Source organism: Miniopterus natalensis, chromosome X (assembly GCF_054644295.1).
Source record: "Miniopterus natalensis isolate mMinNat1 chromosome X, mMinNat1.hap1, whole genome shotgun sequence".
NCBI classification, from domain to species: domain Eukaryota; kingdom Metazoa; phylum Chordata; class Mammalia; order Chiroptera; family Miniopteridae; genus Miniopterus; species Miniopterus natalensis.
Genome location: NC_142103.1, coordinates 75,477,118 through 75,495,967, shown reverse-complemented (window position 1 = coordinate 75,495,967; position 18,850 = coordinate 75,477,118). Strand labels below are relative to the sequence as shown.

Below are 18,850 nucleotides of genomic sequence, written 5' to 3'. Positions count from 1 at the left end.
GCCTCAGCCTAGATGGCCTTCCGGTCAGCTTCCATTTACTCACCAGAGCATACTGTGCCTGAATGGATACCACGAGCCAGGTGAAAGGGGGTTAATATAGAAATTTGAGGAAGCTATTTGGCATTCTAAGACAAACCTTTGTGGTTCGTGAATTGGTTTTAACTGGTGAAATCTAGGACCTCTGTAGGGTATAACTGAGGTCGATACTGCAGGTTTGTCTCACCTGATGCAGGGGGTCCTACCGATCATTTTGTTGTAAAGGTGTCTTGGCCAAGGTCCAAGGGCTCAGCTATCCAGAAAGGGGTTAACAGAGCTGGCCTGAGCCTGCTATCCTTTGAAAGGTTAGCCGTTGCCTGAGAACTTGAATTTGGGAAGTGTTTCCACTATTCCTAACTGGTAAGGATGGCTCATTGTGCCCAGACTTTGTGCAATCAGTGTGGTTTATGCTCATCATCTGCTTTCATTCTGAGAATCTGAAATTTTGGTATATGCTAGACAGAATGTCTAGTGACCAGCCCCCAACAAAAACCTTAGGCACTGAGTCTCTAATAGCTTCCTTGGGCAGTCGCACTTGTGTTGCTAGGAAACAGCCAGCTCTGCCTGACTCATTGTGAGAGACAACGTAAGGAAGCTTATGATAAGCATTCTTCAGACTCTGCCTGTCTTTTTCCATTGCTGATTCCGCTGCATGTCTGTTTGCTGTAACAAACCTTAACTGTGAACACAAATGTCAGTGGCGCTGGGGATCAGCAAGAACAGGTTCTCGTCTCCTGAAGGAAAGATTTCAACACGAGAGACGGGGAAATTGCAGCAAGCAGCAAAGCTTTATTCAAGCGAAAGTACAATAAGCGAAGTTCGAGGGCCCCGAATGGGTCTAGGTCCTGGCTTTTGTCTTATTCTTGCCCCTCCCACGCTTTGCCCTAATCTCCCTGCACCATTTGTCCTTTAGCTGGTGGGCTCTCTAGAATTTCCTGGGTCTGCTTAACTGGTGAGCTTCTTAGAACTTCCTGTATCTGCAGTCGTCTTGTAAGATTTTGTCCTTTTGGTGCTAGGAGTTATTTTTACTGCATTTCTTTTCCCTCTTTTTGTCTAACTTTGATGGCTGTTTTAGCTTTCTAGTCATCCTTTCCCTTGTTTATTTAAGCGCGGCTTTTTGGTCAGTTTGTCCTTTCTCTGCCCTGCTCATGTCTATCTAACTACCTACTCTAACATTTCCCTCTCAAGAGTTATGAGACCCAATTCATTGGGAGATCATGGACGTAGACAGTCATCTGGCTACTTCCTGCTGACAAACGGGCGAAGTTGGGGATTGGGTCTCATTCTCTTGCTATCTGTCAGGGCAGAGGGTAAGTTTCTCTGAATCGTTGGCCAGCTTGATCAAGGGATTGAGTTGTCTCTGCGGGGGGGGGGGGGAGGGGAGGTTGAAAACCCTGGTGAACCATCATTTGCAGGTGAAATTGTTGTAACCTGGAAGAGACAAATTTTACAAATAGGTTAAACAAACAAGGGCCAAACAGTAGCATCCCCAATATGGAGAGGAGAGGGATCCTAAGAAGTCCAAGGAGAGACCATAACCAATTTTTCCAGTTCCAAGTAAGCGAGGTCACCATACTGGGCAAAAGTTGGGTTTCTCTGAGGCCTTTTAACCAGGTTGCGTGATTTAGAATTTCATGTACTCTTATTTCTACTTTAGCGGAGTTACTGATGCAGGTGCAGCATGCAGGTATTTTCAATAGCGCAAACTCTTCCTTCTGCATGCAGCTAAGAGATAGTCTAGGGCAATACGATTGTCTAAAACTACATTGGCTAATGAGTTGATGGATTGTTGTAGTTCATGGAGGGCTTTTGTGATTTTTCATTGTAAGACTGAGGGGACATGAAGGAGTCCCTCTGATTGGAACCATCCAGTTGGTCCCTTGGTGTACCTGTATTGGATGTCCACTGTATTTCTTCTTGGGTATATTTAGGGGTTGGTAGTTCTGTAGGTAAGGATGGAATTAGTGATCCCAAGAATATATCAGAGGTGGTGGCTGCCTTTGCAACTTTATCAGCGTATTTGTTTCCTTGTGCTACTTTACTTTGGCCTTTTTGATGTCCCTTGCAGTGTATAACTACTATTTCTTTAGGTAAATGAATTGCCTGTAATAATTTTAAAATTTGAGGCCCGTATTTAATGGGGTTATCTTTTGCTGTTAAGAATCCCCTTTCCTTCCAGATAGCTGCATAAGCATGAAGTAGTAGAAAAGCATACTTAGAGTTTGTATATATAGTCAATCTTTTTTTTTTTATCCTCACCCCAGGATATTTTTCCATTGATTTTTAGAGATAATGGAAGAGCGAGAGGAGGGGGAGAGAGAATGAGAAACATCGATGTGAGAGAGACACATCACCGATTGGTTGCCTCCCTCATGGACTGGGCCGGGGATCAAGCCTGCAAAGGAGGTACATGCCCTTGACCAGGAATCGAAACCTTGATCCTTTGGTCCAAGGGTCGACACTCTAACCACTGAGCCAAACCGGCCAGGGCTTCAATCTTTTATCTTGTCCTAATTCTATGGCCCTTGTGAGTGCTATTAATTCAGTTAGTTGTGCAGAAGTTCCTGAAGGAAGAGATTTGGCCTCTATAATTTGATGTAAAGAAACTATAGTGTACCCCGAATAACGGGTTCCATTTAGTACAGAGCTGTTTCTGTCAGTGAATTAATTTTCCCCTGGATAGTCTAAAGGCTGTTCCTTAAGGTCCTGTCTACTTGCAAAATGAGTAATTTATCTTTTAAGTAATTGAGCTTTGGTCTTAGATACTTTGTATCCCGTCTGCCAGAAAATTTAGTCTTAATAGCGTGCTGTATTCCTTTTTCTGTGGAGGGGGAGCAAATGAGTAAATCATCTACAATTTGTAGGAGCTTCCACCCCCTCCCAAGTTAGGTCCCTCAGATCTTTGGCTAGTGCTTGTCAAATTAAGTGAGGGCTATCCCTAAAGCCCTTGGGAAATACAGTCCAGGTTAGCTGTTGATTTGTATTGTCCTCCTTGGTCCATTGAAAGGCAAATAAATACTGAGAGCAGAGTTCTCAGAGGAATGCAAAAGAAAGCATCCTTCGGGTGTAAGACTGAAAAGCATTGGATCTGAGAAGGTATTTCTCCTAGGATAGTATAAGGGTTGGGAACTATGGGTTGGGACAACAACCTCATTTATAATAGTAGATCTCGCACTAAACTATATTCTCCATTTGATTTTTTAACAGGCAGGATAGGGATATTGCAGGCAAATTAATAGCCCATGTTTCAGGAATTTATTACTATTTGGAGTCCTTTTCTTGCCTCTGGCTTAATAGGGTATTGTTTCCTATGGGGGAAGTTTGTAGGTCCTTTATTTTTATAGGTATTGCTCTCCTAGCTCTTCCTGGTACTCAGTTAGCCCAGACCTCCAGGTTAATGGCCAAATTTATGGGGTGATCTACGATTTCCTCAGTTTCAGGGATCAGCTCAGAGAAAAAGATATTGGCTTCATGGGTATTGATATTTGTGCCCCTAGTTTACTGAGGACGTCCTTCCCTAAAAGCGGGATAGGGCATTTTGACATCACCAGGAACCGATGGGAAAAGACTGTTTGGTCCCAAAGGCAGCACAAGGGAGTAGTAAATCTCCCAATAGAGGGTTTTCCACTAACCCCAATAACTTGGGAGGAGTCGGAAATTAGAGGTCCAGAGAAGTTATTTAGCACAGAGTAGGCAGCTCCCGTTTCTACCTTCCACATCTAGGGTGACCCTTGGCTCCGTCCCGTTCAAATGGATAGTCTTGCTGGGAGCAGGCCAGAGTGGAGGGCCTCCTCAATCAAGGGTCATGAGTGGTTCTGGCCGGAGTCCCCTTCGGGACCCAGGACAGCCACAGGCCCAATGACCAGACTCCTTACATTTGGCACAAGGTGTTTTTGGCTTCCCGCTTCCATTGGCCTGGCTTCCCACAGCGATGGCAGTTTCCAGCGGGCGCCTTTGGGTTTCCACCCTTCTGAGAAGGCTGGGCCTAAAGGGCAGCAAGGAGCTGAGCCTGCCTTTTGTCTTTGCGCTTTTCTCTCTCTTTGTTCTTTTCCTCCTCCTCTATTTCTCTATTATAGTAAACTGAGGATGATCCTTTAGGATCTCAGTCATCGGTGTTCCTGGACCTAAGGCTCGGTTTTGTAATTTGCGCCAGACGTCTGGGGCTGCCTGAGTCAGGAAGTGATCTTTTAAAATTAATTGTCTCTTGGGTGAGTTGAGATGTAGGCTGGTATGTTTCAGAAGGGCCTCTTTTAATCTTTCTAAAAAGGCAGAGGGTTTTCTTGGGGCCCTTGGCCAATGGTTGAAAGTTTATTATAATTTATAGGTTTTCTTTGAATTCTTTTCATTCCTTCTATTAAGCAATGTAAAAAGTGATCTCTAAGAGCCCTGTTTCATTGGTTGTTATAGTTCCAATGGGGGTCTGTCTGCAGTTGGGACTGCAGCAACTCCTATAGGGTATATTTGGGGCTGAGCTAGGTGGGTGTCATCCCCAAATCTTTGAGCTGCTTCAGTTATTTCAGCTCGCTGCTCTGGTGACAGAGTTTGTCCCATGATCCCTGCAATATCCTTCCACATAAAGTCAAAGGTCCAGGTTAATTTAAGGAAGTTAATGTATTTTTGGGGGATCATCTGAAACAGTTCCAAGGTCTGATTTTACCTGTTTATAATCCTGAATGGAGAATGGCACCTGGACCCGTATAGGACCAGAGGGTCCAGTAACCTCTTGTAATGGACATAACCTAGGGGTTGTGGGTCCTATGTAAGGGGTTGCAGGATCATACGTAGTGTATTCAGGGGCTGTAGCCAAGGTCCCTAGCGCCAGTTGGGGCTGGAGATCTAGGGTGCCTATGGTTTTAGGCTGGGGCATCTGGTTAATAACTGCTAAAACAGCTGGATCTAATTTGCAAGAGCTGCCTCTAGAGCTTGGGATTGTCTCTGAGGGCCATAAGGGTTTGTATGTATGGGACCTCAGTCCGTTTCCCTTGTTGGTGACAAAACAAGTCTAGCTGGAGAATAGTATTATACTTTATGCTTCCATTATGGGGCCAGACCTCTTGGTCATCTAATTTATACTGTGGCCAGGCCATATTACAGAATATTAATTTTTTCTTCCTGAGGGTTTGAGGGTCAAATTTATCCCAATTGTTGATAATTCATCCCAGTGGTGAGTCCTGTAGTATGGAGGTGGTGTTGCCTATCTGGAAAATAGAAAAAAGAGGTCTGGGCAATGAAGCTAGAGAGGAAAGTGCGAACATCCTCATGACCTTGTTCAAATGAATAGAGTGTGGAGAGGCTCAGGTGTCCCCTTTGCCATGTAGAGTATTTCTAGAGCTCTTTAGAGACTCTCTTAAAGCCTTGGCCTTAGCACACCTTACCAAAGCTTCCCTAGTGACTCAAATTTTTCAGGTTTTGGATTTTTCGAGCCATATATTTTCAGCTATCTAGGCGATCCCTTCCCCTCCCCCGAGTGCCCCATTTATTAGCTAGCCTACCTGACTTCCAAACCCTGAGCTCATCATCTGGAAAGTTGGAAAGTGTTCTTAGGAGTTGAAGTCCTGCTAAGTCTTGAAGCGTCAGTACCTTGTTTTGTCTTATGATTAGCCTGTGATAAAGATGTTTGAAAAATGTGATCCAATCTAATAAGTTATCTGAGTCTATGCAGAATCCCGATCGAGATAGCCCCATCTCAATAGGGCCTAATACTGGACAAATAAAGTGTTTAAGTAGGCAGGGGAGTCCGTTCTTGATAAGAAAGGCCGGTGGGAAGTGTAAGTCATGCCAGGACTGGTGGTGACAGAGACAGCAAAAGTACTCTCGGCAGTTAGTGTCTGAAATGTCTAAATATTTTAAAAGGAGTATTCTTGATTCCCAAGACGAGCAGAGCAGGGCTATAAGTTGACTGAAAAGGGCACCCTGCTGCCAATAAACAAAAGCTTGCTGGTGGGAGATGTTAGGCCTGACAGGATATAAGTAGCTGAATCTAAGTAGGCGAGAAAAATATCGCACGGGTTGATAATAAATGGAGCTCTGCAGTGTTTTCCAGGAGCCATAAAACCAAAAACAAATGAGAAAAGAGTTCATCTTAGAATTAGGCCAGTGTTCTCTCCTTATGTGGTGTAACAAGCAAGGAAAATGAGGCGCTTCTGCCTTCGTGTGAGGAAAGCCTGAGGAAAAGTGGTAACCCGACCCTTGGCATATACAGCAGTCACCCCGTCTGCACAGGAAACACAGTTGCATGTGGCGGGAGGCAAAAGAAAGAATATCAGACGGGTAAACAAGATTCAAGAGGCGAAACGTGGGAGCTTTTGAAAGAGGAAGTGTAGAGGAAGCTGGTCGTCTGGGCGGGGGCATAATTGTAAAATAAATCTGTTGAGCCCAGCGAAGTTCTCCCAGAGTGTGTAGTGGGTTGTAGTGTGCTGCTTATAGGAAGGGTTTCCAGGGACAGTGACTTCCACTGGATCTCCCAGTCCTTTTTACGTGTCTTGGTTTCCCTCCGCGGCCGTTTAAAATGGCGGGGAGGTCTCGAAATGCCGGGTGACCAGCGCTTATATGCGCTTTCCGGATGAGTCAAATTTTAATTACAGGTGATATTTGACTTCCCCGGAGAAATGTTTGCTCAAGCTCAGAGACTGGGCCTCACGGATTAGTAGGACCCCGTTAAAGTGCCAAAGCGAAAATAAGAATCTCTAGTATTACCTACGGGTAACTGCAGGGGGGTGGGGGTGGGGACAGTATTGAGACACTCTCAGCCTTTGTCTTGCGGGTTATCTGCCCCGGGCTGAGCACCACCTTTTTCTTCCACGGGAATCTTCAAGTGGCACCCGCCCTACTGGCATTTAACGGGGTGCCCAAGAGAGTGCAGTTTAGAGAGAGAGATTAGAGAGAGAGGAGAGGAGAGAGGGAGAGAGAAGATGGGGGGAGGGGAGAGAGAAACAGAGGGGAGGAGAGAGGGAGGCGAGCAAGAGGGAGAGAAAAGATGGGGGAGGGGAGAGAGAAACGGGAGGAGAGGAAGGGGGAGAGATGGGGGGAGATCTACGGGGGAGGAAAGGACAGAGAGGGGAGAGGGGAGACAGAGGGAGGGGGAGGGAGGGGGAAAGAGAGGGGGGAAGGGAGAGAGAGGGAGAGAGAGAGAGAGAGAGCGAGGAAGAGAGAGAGGAAGAGAGAAAAAAAAGGCAAAACCTCTAGCCCAAGAGAGGACGAGGCTTGATGCTTACCGCTCGGGGGCTTTCTGGAATCGCTCCTGGCTGGCGGTTCGCCAAAACAGTCAGCGGCGCTGGGGATCAGCAGGACCAGGTTCTCGTCTCCTGAAGGAAAGATTTCAACACGAGAGACGGGGAAATTGCAGCAGCAGCAAAGCTTTATTCAAGCGAAAGTACATCCGGGGATCTAGGTCCTGGCTTTTGTCTTATTCTTGCCCCTCCCACGCTTTGCCCTAATCTCCCTGCACCATTTGTCTTTTAGCTGGTGGACTGTCTAGAATTTCCTGGGTCTGCTTAACTGGTGAGCTTCTTAGAATTTCCTGAGTCTGCAGGTGTCTTGAAAAATTTTGTCCTTTTGGTGCTGGGAGTCGTTTTTACTGCATTTCTTTTCCCTCTTTTTGTCTAACTTTGATGGCTGTTTTAGTTTTCTGTTCTCCCTTTTCCTTGTTTATTTAAGCGCTGCTTTTTGGTCAGTTTGTCCTTTCTCTGCCCTGCTCATGTCTATCTAACTACCTAGTCGAACACAGATATATGCTCAATCACTCCTAGTGAGTCACCGGATGTGACGTAGTCTTGGGCAGCCTAACACAGTGGTATAAAGTAAATGAATAATTATGAGATATTCTAATTTTATCATCCCCTGTTATCTTCGAGAACCCATATTTTTGGTGTGGAAAAAAGGAAATACAGATATAATCTAGAATAGGTTGAGTAAAAAACAATCTGTATTCCTGAATTTTACTTGGAAGTCGTACTATCTCAGAAGGTAGTTATTTTTTTAAAAAAAACTCTGTGTGTGTGTGTGTGTGTGTGCGTGCGTGTGTGTGTGTGTGTGTGTGTGTGTGCCGCGTGCCGCGTGCGCTTTCTAGCTCTGCCTGCTGAAGAGAGAGGCCTAGAAACAATGAGCAACCCTGGCACCCAGATTTTTTGAGAAATGGCTGATTCCAGGTCTGGGTGTAGAAATGTAAATATAATCCTTGAATCTTATCAGAAAGCTGTCCAGACCTAAAAGGGTGATGGCTAAAGGACTTGCCAGCTTCAACAGTTTCCCACTGGCCACAGATGAGACGATCTAACCTCCAAGAACATAACTGCAATTTGATTAAAACTCATCTAATATGTTTAAGTTAATGAATTCACAATGATCTGGTGACTTTTGGAGGATGATAGGAAACAAATCATTTTCTTGAGAAAACTGGTATATAAAGGGGAAAGAATAAAACATTTATCCTGCCTTTCTTACATGAACTGTAGCATTGGTAACCAAAAGATAGATGAGTGAAAGCATCTCTGTAAAAGTAATGCAATTAATAAACAAAAAAGAATTGTTAGAATTTGAATATCACCATTTTGCAACCACCAATGAATGTAGGCATTGAGTATCTCAGCTGCTAACATCACAAAAAGAATGACACAGGAGATTATTTGCCCCCTAATGAGAAGCCTTTCGGTTTTGCTAAAGAGATCAAACTTGAACCAGATCTGGCCTCTGCATCCAGCTGCCAATTTGCAGGAAAAAGATTACAGAGAAATATGTTCAACTGCTTATGAAATTTTATATATCCTTTGGAATTAATTGGGTGACAGCAGGGTCTTTTGTTCTAATGTGACTCTGGGGTCTCCTGAATTGAGGCTGGTAAGCAGAAATACCAAGCCATGATTAGAAGCTTGGCATTTTTAGCTTTACCCCTTATTCTCCTGAGAAGGGAGAAGGTTTGGAAATGGAATTTATGATCGGTCATGCCTGTGTGAGAAAGCCTCCATGAAATCCCAAAAGCATGGGGTTCAGAGAGCGTCCAGGTTGGTGAATGTGCGGAGGTGCTGGGAGAGGGGAGGCGTGTTTGGAGAGGGCAGGGAAGCGTCCTTTCCCACATGCCTTACCCTACGCATCTCTTCCACTTGGCTGTTCATTTGTATCTTTTGTCATATTCTTTTATAATAAACTGGTAAACAGTAAGTAAACTGGTTTCCTGTGAACTGCTCTAGCAAATTAATTGAACCCAAGGAGGAAGTCGTGGGAACCTCTGATCTATGACCCATCATCAGCAGCACAGGTGACAACCTGGACTTGCAACTGGCATCTGAGGTGAGGAAAAGCAGTTTTGTGGGACTGATCCCTTAACTTGTGGAATCTGATGCTATCTCTAGGTAGATAGTGTCAGAATTGAGCTGAATTGTAAGACACCCAGCTGTTGTAAAGAATTGCTTGGTTTGGGAAAAACCCCCACATGTCTGGTGTCAGAAGTGTGAGTGTGGTAGTAGTGTGAGAATACAGGAGCAACATATAAGACACGTAGCATAGGGTTTCAATACACTGCACCACACAAATGCAATCACCCAAATCTCAGCTGTGGCAAATTTGAACTTGAGTGAGAAATTTGAGAATAAAGAGACTTAAAATCTAACAATTTTTTAAATAGGTAAGACTAAACTACAATGTTTGGGATGTATACTGGGTGATATAATGATAAAGAAATGCAGAGTAATTGCTATAAAGTCAGGGTAATGGTTGATGGGTTAAAATTGGATGGGCTTTAGGGGTGTGTGGCAAAGTTTCTTTTTGAATTTGGTAGTAGTTACAAGGGATGTTGCCTTATAATAACCCATTAAGCTATACTCCTGTGTTATATGACTTTCTGCATCTCTATTTTATTTTTTAAATTAAAATATTAAAGTCCTATTTTTTCCCTTACAGTAGAGAATATTTATCTTAAATGCCCAGTCATTACCCATTTAGATTTCATTTTATGCATATGTTGCAAGAGTCATTGTTTGATACTGTTTTCCTTCTATTTTGAGATTTCTGTTCTAAGGATAAAGAATTTTGGGACATATTTTTTCTCATACCCACAAGGAAAACTACTAGAGAGTGAGAATCGACCCACTTCTCACCATTTCTACCACCTGAGAAGCCTGCCCTTGGCGGGTAGCATCAGAGCCATGGACAAACAAATCACAAGTGCATTTAGTTTCACAAATCTGATGAAGGTTGAGTGGAGTATACATCTGGGAAGATGCCCCAAACTTGGCTCTGAAGGTTTTTCCTGAGGGGAGACTAGTTCTCAGCTTCTGCTCCTTCTGGGGTCCAAACCCCAGGCCAGCAAGAGGTGCTGGCATCCCAACCTTGGTGCAAGCTGGGTTATGGGGACAGCCAAACTGAGACAGAGCAGGGTACTTGCAGCCTAGGGTGGGGCGTGGCCTGATTCTGGGGCTCACTCCCCTCTGTGATGGGCTTTGCCTGTCAGTGGAGGCACTGAGCATTATTAGTCCTTAAGGGTTTCTTGATGGAGTCCTTGGCCCCTTGGGGATGTTTTCGCAACTGTGCATGCAACAAACGGAGGATCTCTTCTGGGAGAGAAGAGATCCTCCGTTCTCCCAGCACCTCTATGTGTTCAGCAACCTGGAAGCTCTTCAAACTCCATACTATTAGGATTTCATGGAAGTTTCCTCACACAGGCATGATCAATCATTAACTCCATTTCCAGCCACCCTCTCTCTCTGGAAAATGAAGGGCAGGGCTGATAATTCCAAGCTTTTAATCATGGCTTCGTCTTTCTGGTGATAAGCCCTCATCCAAGAACCATCCAGGAGCCCACCCAGAGTCGTCCCATTGGAACAAAAGACACTCCTTTCACCCAGGAAATCACAGGGGTTTCAGGAGCCCTATGTCAGGAACTGGGGTCAAAGACCAAATATAACCAAAGATGTTTCTAGTGCTTTTTTTTTAAATTTTTAATCCTCATCCGAGGATATTCTTTCCATTGTTTTTCAGAGAGAGTGAAAGGGAGAGAGAGAAACATCAGTGATGAGAGAGTCATTGATTGGCTGCCTCCTGCACGCCCTCCACTGGGGATTGAGCCTGCAACCGGGGCATGTGCCCTGAACGGGAGTAACTGAACCAGTGACCTTCTGGTTTGTAGATCAACGCTCAACTATTGAGCCATCCTGGCCAGGCCCAAAATATATTTTCTTATCTCACATCACTTCAAATCACAGGATAGCAAGTGATGGCACTGGGATTCAAATCCAGATAGCCTGGCTAGAGTCCATTCTTTCAAATAATAAAAACAGGTTATTCATTCTTTTTGCTTGAAGAAATCTCTCTTGCAAGTTTCTGACAATCAGGACAGATTGTCCTACACTTGACCACCTATTCTAATCCTACAGTCCATGCCAGAGGTCACTGCTATTCATCAGTTTACTGGATATCCTTCCAGACCTTCTATGCCTTTATAAATGTATTGTACATAGAAAAATATATAGTGTATTTCTATGGTACATTTACACAATGGAATACTACTCAGCCATAAAAAAGAAGGAAATCTTACCTTTTGTGACAACATGGATGGATCCGGAGAGCATTATGCTAAGTGAAATAAGCCAGTCAGAGAAAGACAAATACCATATGATCTCACTTATATGTGGAATCTAATGAACAAAAGAAACTGATGAACAAAATAGGTCCAGAGGCATGGATACATGGAACAAACTGACAGATCTCAGAGTGGAGGAGGGTTTTGGGGCTGGGTGAAAAAGGTGAAGGGATTCAACTTTGTACTGTTTTGAGCCGCAAACTTTGTGGTAATTTATTGCAGTAGCAACAAGAATACCCTACCTCATCATTTTTAACTGTTATACTGTTGGTACTCCCTGATCTGTTCTCTGTCTCTGTAGTTTTCTTTTTCTTCTTCTTCTTCTTCTTTTTTTTTTTTTTACCAGAATGTCATATAAATGGAATCATCAGGAAAATTTACTCTGAGTCTGGCTTCTTTCACTCAGCAAAATACTTTGAGATTCATCTATGTTGATGCATGTATCAATGGTTCATTCCTTTTTATTGCTGAGTAGCAATGCTCAGCATTGTTTGTATATTCTGTTGTATGACTGTATCACAATTTGTTTATATATTCACTCTTTGAAGGAACATTTGGGTTGCTTCCAGTTTGAGACAATTATGAATAGAGCTGCTATAAACATTTGTGTACAGGTTTTGATGTGCACACAAGTTTTCATTCCTCTATGGCAGAGGCCAGCAAACTACAGCTCATGAGCTGAAACTGACCTACTTGCTTTTGTAAATAAAGGTTTAACGGAACCAGCCACACTCGGTTGTTCTTGTATGGGTTGCTTTCCTGCTATAACAGCAGAGTTCAGTAGTTGTGACAGAGACTGTATGGTGCACAAAGTCTGAAATATTTACTGCCTGGCCATTTACAGGAAAACTTTACTGAACTCTAGAATTCATGAACAATTTTATGGGGTGTCTTTACCAAGTTCTTCCCTCGGGGGGGGGGGGGGGGGGGGGGGGAAGATAGGTCCCACCTACTGGAACCACAGCTCCACCTACTGGAGAGGAAAGTTCCCTTTCCTCAGAGTTTTGGCTCCTATGAGGTCCCCTTTGGCCACTGCCATGCCACCCTGAGATTGCTTTAGGGGCCTGGGCACAGGAGACTAGAGAAAATAAAAATAAAATAGTGGTGGACTTCCACATTCTCTGAGCATTAGGTATTCTTTTTCTTTCTTTCTTTTTTTGTTTTTGTTTTTAAGCAGACTTTTTTATTTTAGGTGGCACACTAGACTAAATGGATTTATTTTTATTTTTTAAATTAAATTTATTGGGGTGACAATGGTTAATATGAACATATAGGTTTTAGGTGTGGGTTTCTGTTACAAGATCTGTATATCGTTCTGTGTTCCCACCGCCCAAAGTCATATCTTTTCCTGTTACCATATATTAAGACTCCCTTCACCTCTCACCCTCTTCCTTTTGGCAACCACCACACTGCTGTTTGTGTCCATGAGTTTCAGTCTTATATCCCACCTATGAGTGAAATCATATTGTTCTTAGCTCTTTCTGACTGACTTATTTCACTTAGCATAATATTGTCAAGGTCCATCCATGTTGTTGCAAATGGCAGTATTTCGTCCTTTCTTATAGCTGAGTAGTATTCTATTGTGTACATGCACCACATCTTCTTTATCCAGCCCTCGATCACAAGACACTTTGGTTGTTTCCATGTCTTGGCCACCTTGAATAATGCTGCAATGAACATAGGGGTGCATATATCTTTGCGAACACATGCTTTCGAATTTTTCAGGTATGTACCCAGGAGAGGAATTGCTGGGTCATATGGTAGCTCTATTCTTAATTTTTTGAGGAATCGCCAGACTGCTTTCCATAGTGGTTGTACCAGTCTACATTCCCAGCAGCAGTGAATGAGGGTTCCCTTTTCTCCACAACCTCTCCAACACTTGTTATTGCTTGTCTTGTTGACCATAGCCACTCTGACAAGTGTGAGGTGGTATCTCATTGTAGTTTTGATTTGCATTTCCTTAATTGCTAGTGAAGTTGGACATCTTTTCATATATCTATTGGCTGTTTATATGTCTTCTTGGGAGAGGTGTTTGTTCTGGTCCTTTGTCCACTTTTTGATTGGGTTGTTTGTTTGGTGTTGAGTTTTATGAGTTCTTCATATACTTTGGAATTTAAACCTTTGTTGGAGTTACTGTTTGCAAATACCATCTCCTACCTGGTTGGCTGCCTCTTTGTTTTGTTGTCAGTTTCTTTTGATGTGCAGAAGCTTTTTAGTTTGATATAGTCCCATTAATTTATTTTTGCCTTTACTTCCCTTGCCTTTGGGGTCAAGTTCATAAAATGTTCTCTATGATCAAGGTCCACAAGTTTGGTACCTGTTTTCTTCTATGTAACTTATTGTTTCAGGTCCTATATTTAGATCTTTGATCCATATTGAGTTAATTTTTGTACATGGGGACAAACTGTAATCCAGTTTCATTCTTTTGCATGTGGCTTCCAGTTTCCCCAGTACCATTTATTTAAGAAACTATCTTTACTCCATTGTGTGTTTCTGGCTCCTTTGTCGAAAATTATCTGCACATATGCATGTGGTTTTATATCTGGGCTCTCTATTCTGTTCCACTGATCTGTGTGTCTGTTTCTGTGCCAATGCCATGCTGTTTTGATTATTGTAGCTCTGTAGTATAATTTGAAGTCAGGTAGTGTGATACTTCCAGCTTCATTCTTTTTTTCTCAGGATTGCTTTGGCTATTTGGGGTCTTTTGTAGTTCCATACAAATCTGGTGATTTCTTGTTCAATTGGTTTAAAAAATGGCATTGGTATTTTGATGGGGATTGCATTAAATCTGTATATTGCTTTGGGTAATATGGCCATTTTAATTATGTTGATTTTTCCAATCCACGAACATGGGATATTTTTCCATTTTGTTGTGTCTTTATCAATCTCTTTTAATTATGCTTTGTGATTTTCAGTATATAGGTCTTTCATGTTTTTTGTTAAGTTTATTCCTAGGTATTTCATTCTTTTGGTTGCAGTTGCAAAAGGAATTTTTTTCATTTCTTTTTCTGAAGGTTTGTTGTTTGTATACAGGAAGGCAATGGATTTTTGTACATTGATTTTGTCTCCTGCAGCTTTACTGTATTTGTTTATTGTTTCTAATGGTTTTTTGGTGGAGTCTTTAGGGTTTTCTATATACCGAATCACGTCCACAAAAAGTGACAGTTTTACTTCTTCCTTCCTTATTTGGATTAATTTTATTGCTTTCTCTTGCTTTATTGCTCTGGCTAGGACTTCCAGAACTATGTTGAATAAGAATGGTGAGAGTGGACATCCTTGTCTTGTTCCTGATCTTAGAGGGAAAGCTTTCAGTTTTTCACCATTGAGTATGATATTAGGTGAGGGTTTATCATATATGGCCTTTATTATATTAAGATACTTTCCTTCTATTCCTGTTTTATTGAGTGTTTTAATCATAAATGGATGTAGTATCTTATCAAATGCTTTTTCTGCATCTGTTGATAAGATCATATGATTTTTATCCTTTCTTTTGTTAATTTGGTGTATTACATTAATTGATTTATGTATGTTGAACCATCCTTGTGCCCCTGGAATGAACCCCACTTGATCGTGATGTATTATTTTTTTTTTTTTATGAACTGCTGTATTTGATTTGCTAGTATTTTGTTTAGGATTTTTGCATCTGTTTTCCTCAGAGATATTGGTCTGTAGTTTTCTTTTTTGTGTTATCCTTACCAGGTTTTGGTATCAAGATTATATTGGCCTCATAAAATGTGTTAGGAAGTATTGCTTCTTCTTCAAATTTTTGGAAGAGTTTGAGAAGGATAAGTATCAAATCTTCTTTGAACATTTGGTAGAATTCACTGAAGTCATCTGGTCTTGGGCTTTTATTTTTTGGTAGGTTTTTTTATGGCTGTTTCTATTTCCTTGCTGCTGATCGGTCTATTTATATTTTCCAATTCTTCATGATTTCGTCTAGGAAGGTTATATATTTCTAGGAACTTATCCAGTTCTTCTAGGTTATTGAATTTGATGGCGTATAGTTTTTCCTAATATTCTAGTATGATCTTTTGTATATCTGTGATGTCTGGTCACTTCTCCTCTCTCATTTCTGATTTTGTTTATATGGGTCTTTTCCCTTTTATCCTTAGTGAGTCTAGCTGGGGGTTTGTCAGTTTTATTAATCTTTTCAAAGAACCAGCTCTTTGTTTTATTAATTTTTTGTATAGTTTTTTGTTGTTGTTCTCTATTTCATTCAATTCTTCTCTAATTTTCACGATTTCCTTTCTTCTGCTGACTTTGGGTTGCTTTTGTTCTCCTTTTTCTAGTTCTTTAAGATGTGATGTTAGGTTGTTTACTTGAGATTTCTCTTGTTTCTTGAGATAGGCCTGTAATGATATAAACTTCCCTCTTATTACTGCTTTTGCTGCATCCCAGAAGCTTTGATATGTTGTATTGTCGTTCTCATTTGCCTCTATATATCTTTTGACCTCATCTTTTAGTTCTTTTTTTTTTTTTCAGGGCACAAAGTTTTCTTTAATTATTTTTTGGGGGGAAGGGATACCACACTTCTACCCAATTAAGAGAAACATTTTTATTAGTATAGAGGTCTTTTTTTTTTTTTTTTTTTTAACACTTATCATGCCATGAATTCATAGGGAATGGGTTCCAGCAGCTCAGGCTCCTTTCCATTGGTTCTCACAAAGTGTGCTTCTCTGGGTGGAGCAGGCTGATGCTTCAGTTGAACCCAGGTACCTTCTCTTTGGCTTCCTTCTTTTTCTGATCATTTTCCTTCACACGTTTCAGGAGGCTATCTCGACTCTTAGAGTGCTTAATATGCTCGATGTGTACATTAATTCTCTTGGCAAGAATCTTGCCCTTGACTTGTTTATTCACAACAATGCCCACTGCATGCTGGGTGACATTGTAGACTCTTCCAGTTTTGCCATGGTAACATTTGTGGGGCATTCCTTTTTGAACAGTGCCCATTCCCTTTATGTCTACAATATCACCTTTCTTGTAGATGCACATGTATGTGGCCAAAGGAACAACTCCATGTTTTCTAAAAGGTCTAGAGAACATATAGCGGGTGCCTCTCCTCTTTCCCTTTGTGTTGGTCATTTTGGCTAATTACTGGCAGATGGCGGTTCCGGCTGAAAGGCTTAGTTCTTCTTTGACCCAGTCATTTTTTGGTAGCATGTTGTTTGATCTCCTTGTATTTGTGGGTTTCTTTACTTCCTTTTTGCAGTTGATTCTTAATTTCAAGGCATCATGGTCAGAGAATGTGCTTGGTATAATTTCAATATTCTTGAATTTGTTGATGCTAGTTCTGTGACCCAACATATGGTCTATCCTTGTGAATGTTCCATGTATGCTGAAAAACAATGTATTACCTGATGTTCTGGGATGAAAGGCTCTGTAAATGTCAATTATGTCCATTTGCTCTAGCATTTCATTTAAGGCCGATATTTTTTTATTGATTTTTTGTTTGGTTGATCTATCTAGAGCTGTCAATGGAGTATTAAGGTCCCCAACTATGATTGTGTTTTTATCTGTTTCTCCCTTTAGTTCTGTGAGTAGTTGCTTTATATATTTCCATTAAGCAGACATTCTAAGTGTTACAGTTGGTTTGTTAATTCAGTGGAATTATTTCCCAAGAGAATATAGACAGGCTCATTAACTGGAGCTATTTATAAAGCCCCAATCAAGCAGCAAGATTAATAGGAGTCAGTCATTTTTAAAGTTCTTAATTAGTTGCTCTTATCAGGTTGTTTTCCTTTGTGTGAATTCCTAGGCACTGAGCCTCCTTTCAGTGTCCCTTTGGAGCCTGCAGAATTTATTCCTCTGGGATTTAGTTTTTCTGATTAAAATTTGACACGTAATCTAAAATTTCAATGCAGAAATCCATTGACAGTAGTTCTTTCAGCCATTTTTTATCTTGGTATCACACAGGGCTGCCTGTCAGAAACCTGATGTCCTGATGGAGGAAGGTTTCTCACTCAGGTGAAGGTACCTGAGAACTCCATACACAGACTGTCCATCTGCCACTAATTTCCTTTCTTCAGGAGGGCCAAGGATGCCCTAATTGCAAGTCATCCATGATGGAGATTACAGTCTGATGAAGCAGGTGGACATTAGGTAGAGTGAAATCAGATTTGGTCAAAGGAAAGTAATTGCACTTTTCTAATGCTAAGTTTACCCTGATTCCTCCTCTTTGATTAAAAAAAAAAAAAAAAAAAGCCTGCTATTCCTCAGGCCAGAACTAAGGGCCTGGATCTCTGTCTGCACCACAGTGCTCATGTCCAGTTTTAACCTGCCTTTAGTTCAGGCTGGAGCATACCTAATAAAAAGAAAATGGTAAACTCACCGCCATTTAAGTGGAACTTCACATTCTGGTCTTTTACCCCAGTCCTTCCGCCACTGTTTACTTTTCCAAGCCCTCAAGCATTTTGTCCAGGCTTTGTAGCTAAGCTAAATCTGTGAAGTCTGTCCTCTCTGCAATGTGTAGCCACTTGTGTCTCTGCTCAGATTTTGTTTTTGTTTTTTATATTTAAGGCTTACTTTCTAAGGACCACCCTCATGTCTGTACAGCTTAGTGTTCAGCCAAAGATTGATCAGAGGTTATGCAAAAACATGTCAAGTCACATTTGACTTGCCTTATTGCTGGAGAGTACATTCAAACCCCAGGACTTTCACAAGTGTGCCCTGGCTTTCGATTTTTTCACTGGACTTGCTCGTGTGTCCTCTGTGCATACACAGGCTCAGTAAGCCAGAGATATGTGGGTGGTTTTGATCTCTTCTGATCTCTGCTACATATGCACATAAGCTCCAGTCTGCCTAAGACGTAGGGAGAGTTTATCAGGTTCCCTGTGGATATCTAACCTCCCAGATCTCCATGTTAAATTCCTGGTTTACTAGTCCATTGTTTGCCCCCAAGAGGCTGTAAGGTGTGGCTAACGCTGCTGCTGGCCCCCTTCCTTTGCTTGCTGCTAAGACAGTCACTTAAACTGGCCATGCTCCAAATTATGTGAGCCATCTCCAGCAGCTGCAGTAAAGCTTGCTGTTTTCCTGGCCTGCCCTGCCCTGGTTGAACTACTGCACCAAAAGTGCTGGTGGACAGGTGGAAGCCATACTGGAAAACAAAACAAAACAAAAAACAACCACCACAAATTGAACAGCTAGGAGCCAAACTTGAGCAGTTTTGATTAATAAAACACTTCTTAGTTTGAAGTATGCACTTGGTCTAATTCCAGAGTACTGAAATTGTTGTTTTTGACAGTT

The 18,850-nt window shown here is 41.9% G+C and overlaps 1 long non-coding RNA gene and 1 pseudogene across 1 annotated transcript; both read right to left on the bottom strand.

Moving 5' to 3' along the window:
* Nucleotides 1-805: 805 nt before the first annotated feature.
* On the bottom strand, nt 806-7,924 carry LOC107541405 (uncharacterized). The gene is made up of 2 exons (XR_015713669.1): nt 5,529-7,924; nt 806-5,234 (listed from the first exon to the last, which is right to left on the bottom strand). It is a non-coding gene; the product is annotated as an uncharacterized LOC107541405 (long non-coding RNA).
* An 8,260-nt stretch (nt 7,925-16,184) lies between these two features.
* LOC107541415 (large ribosomal subunit protein eL21 pseudogene) lies at nt 16,185-16,724 on the bottom strand (annotated as a pseudogene).
* Between the last annotated feature and the right edge of the window lie 2,126 nt (nt 16,725-18,850).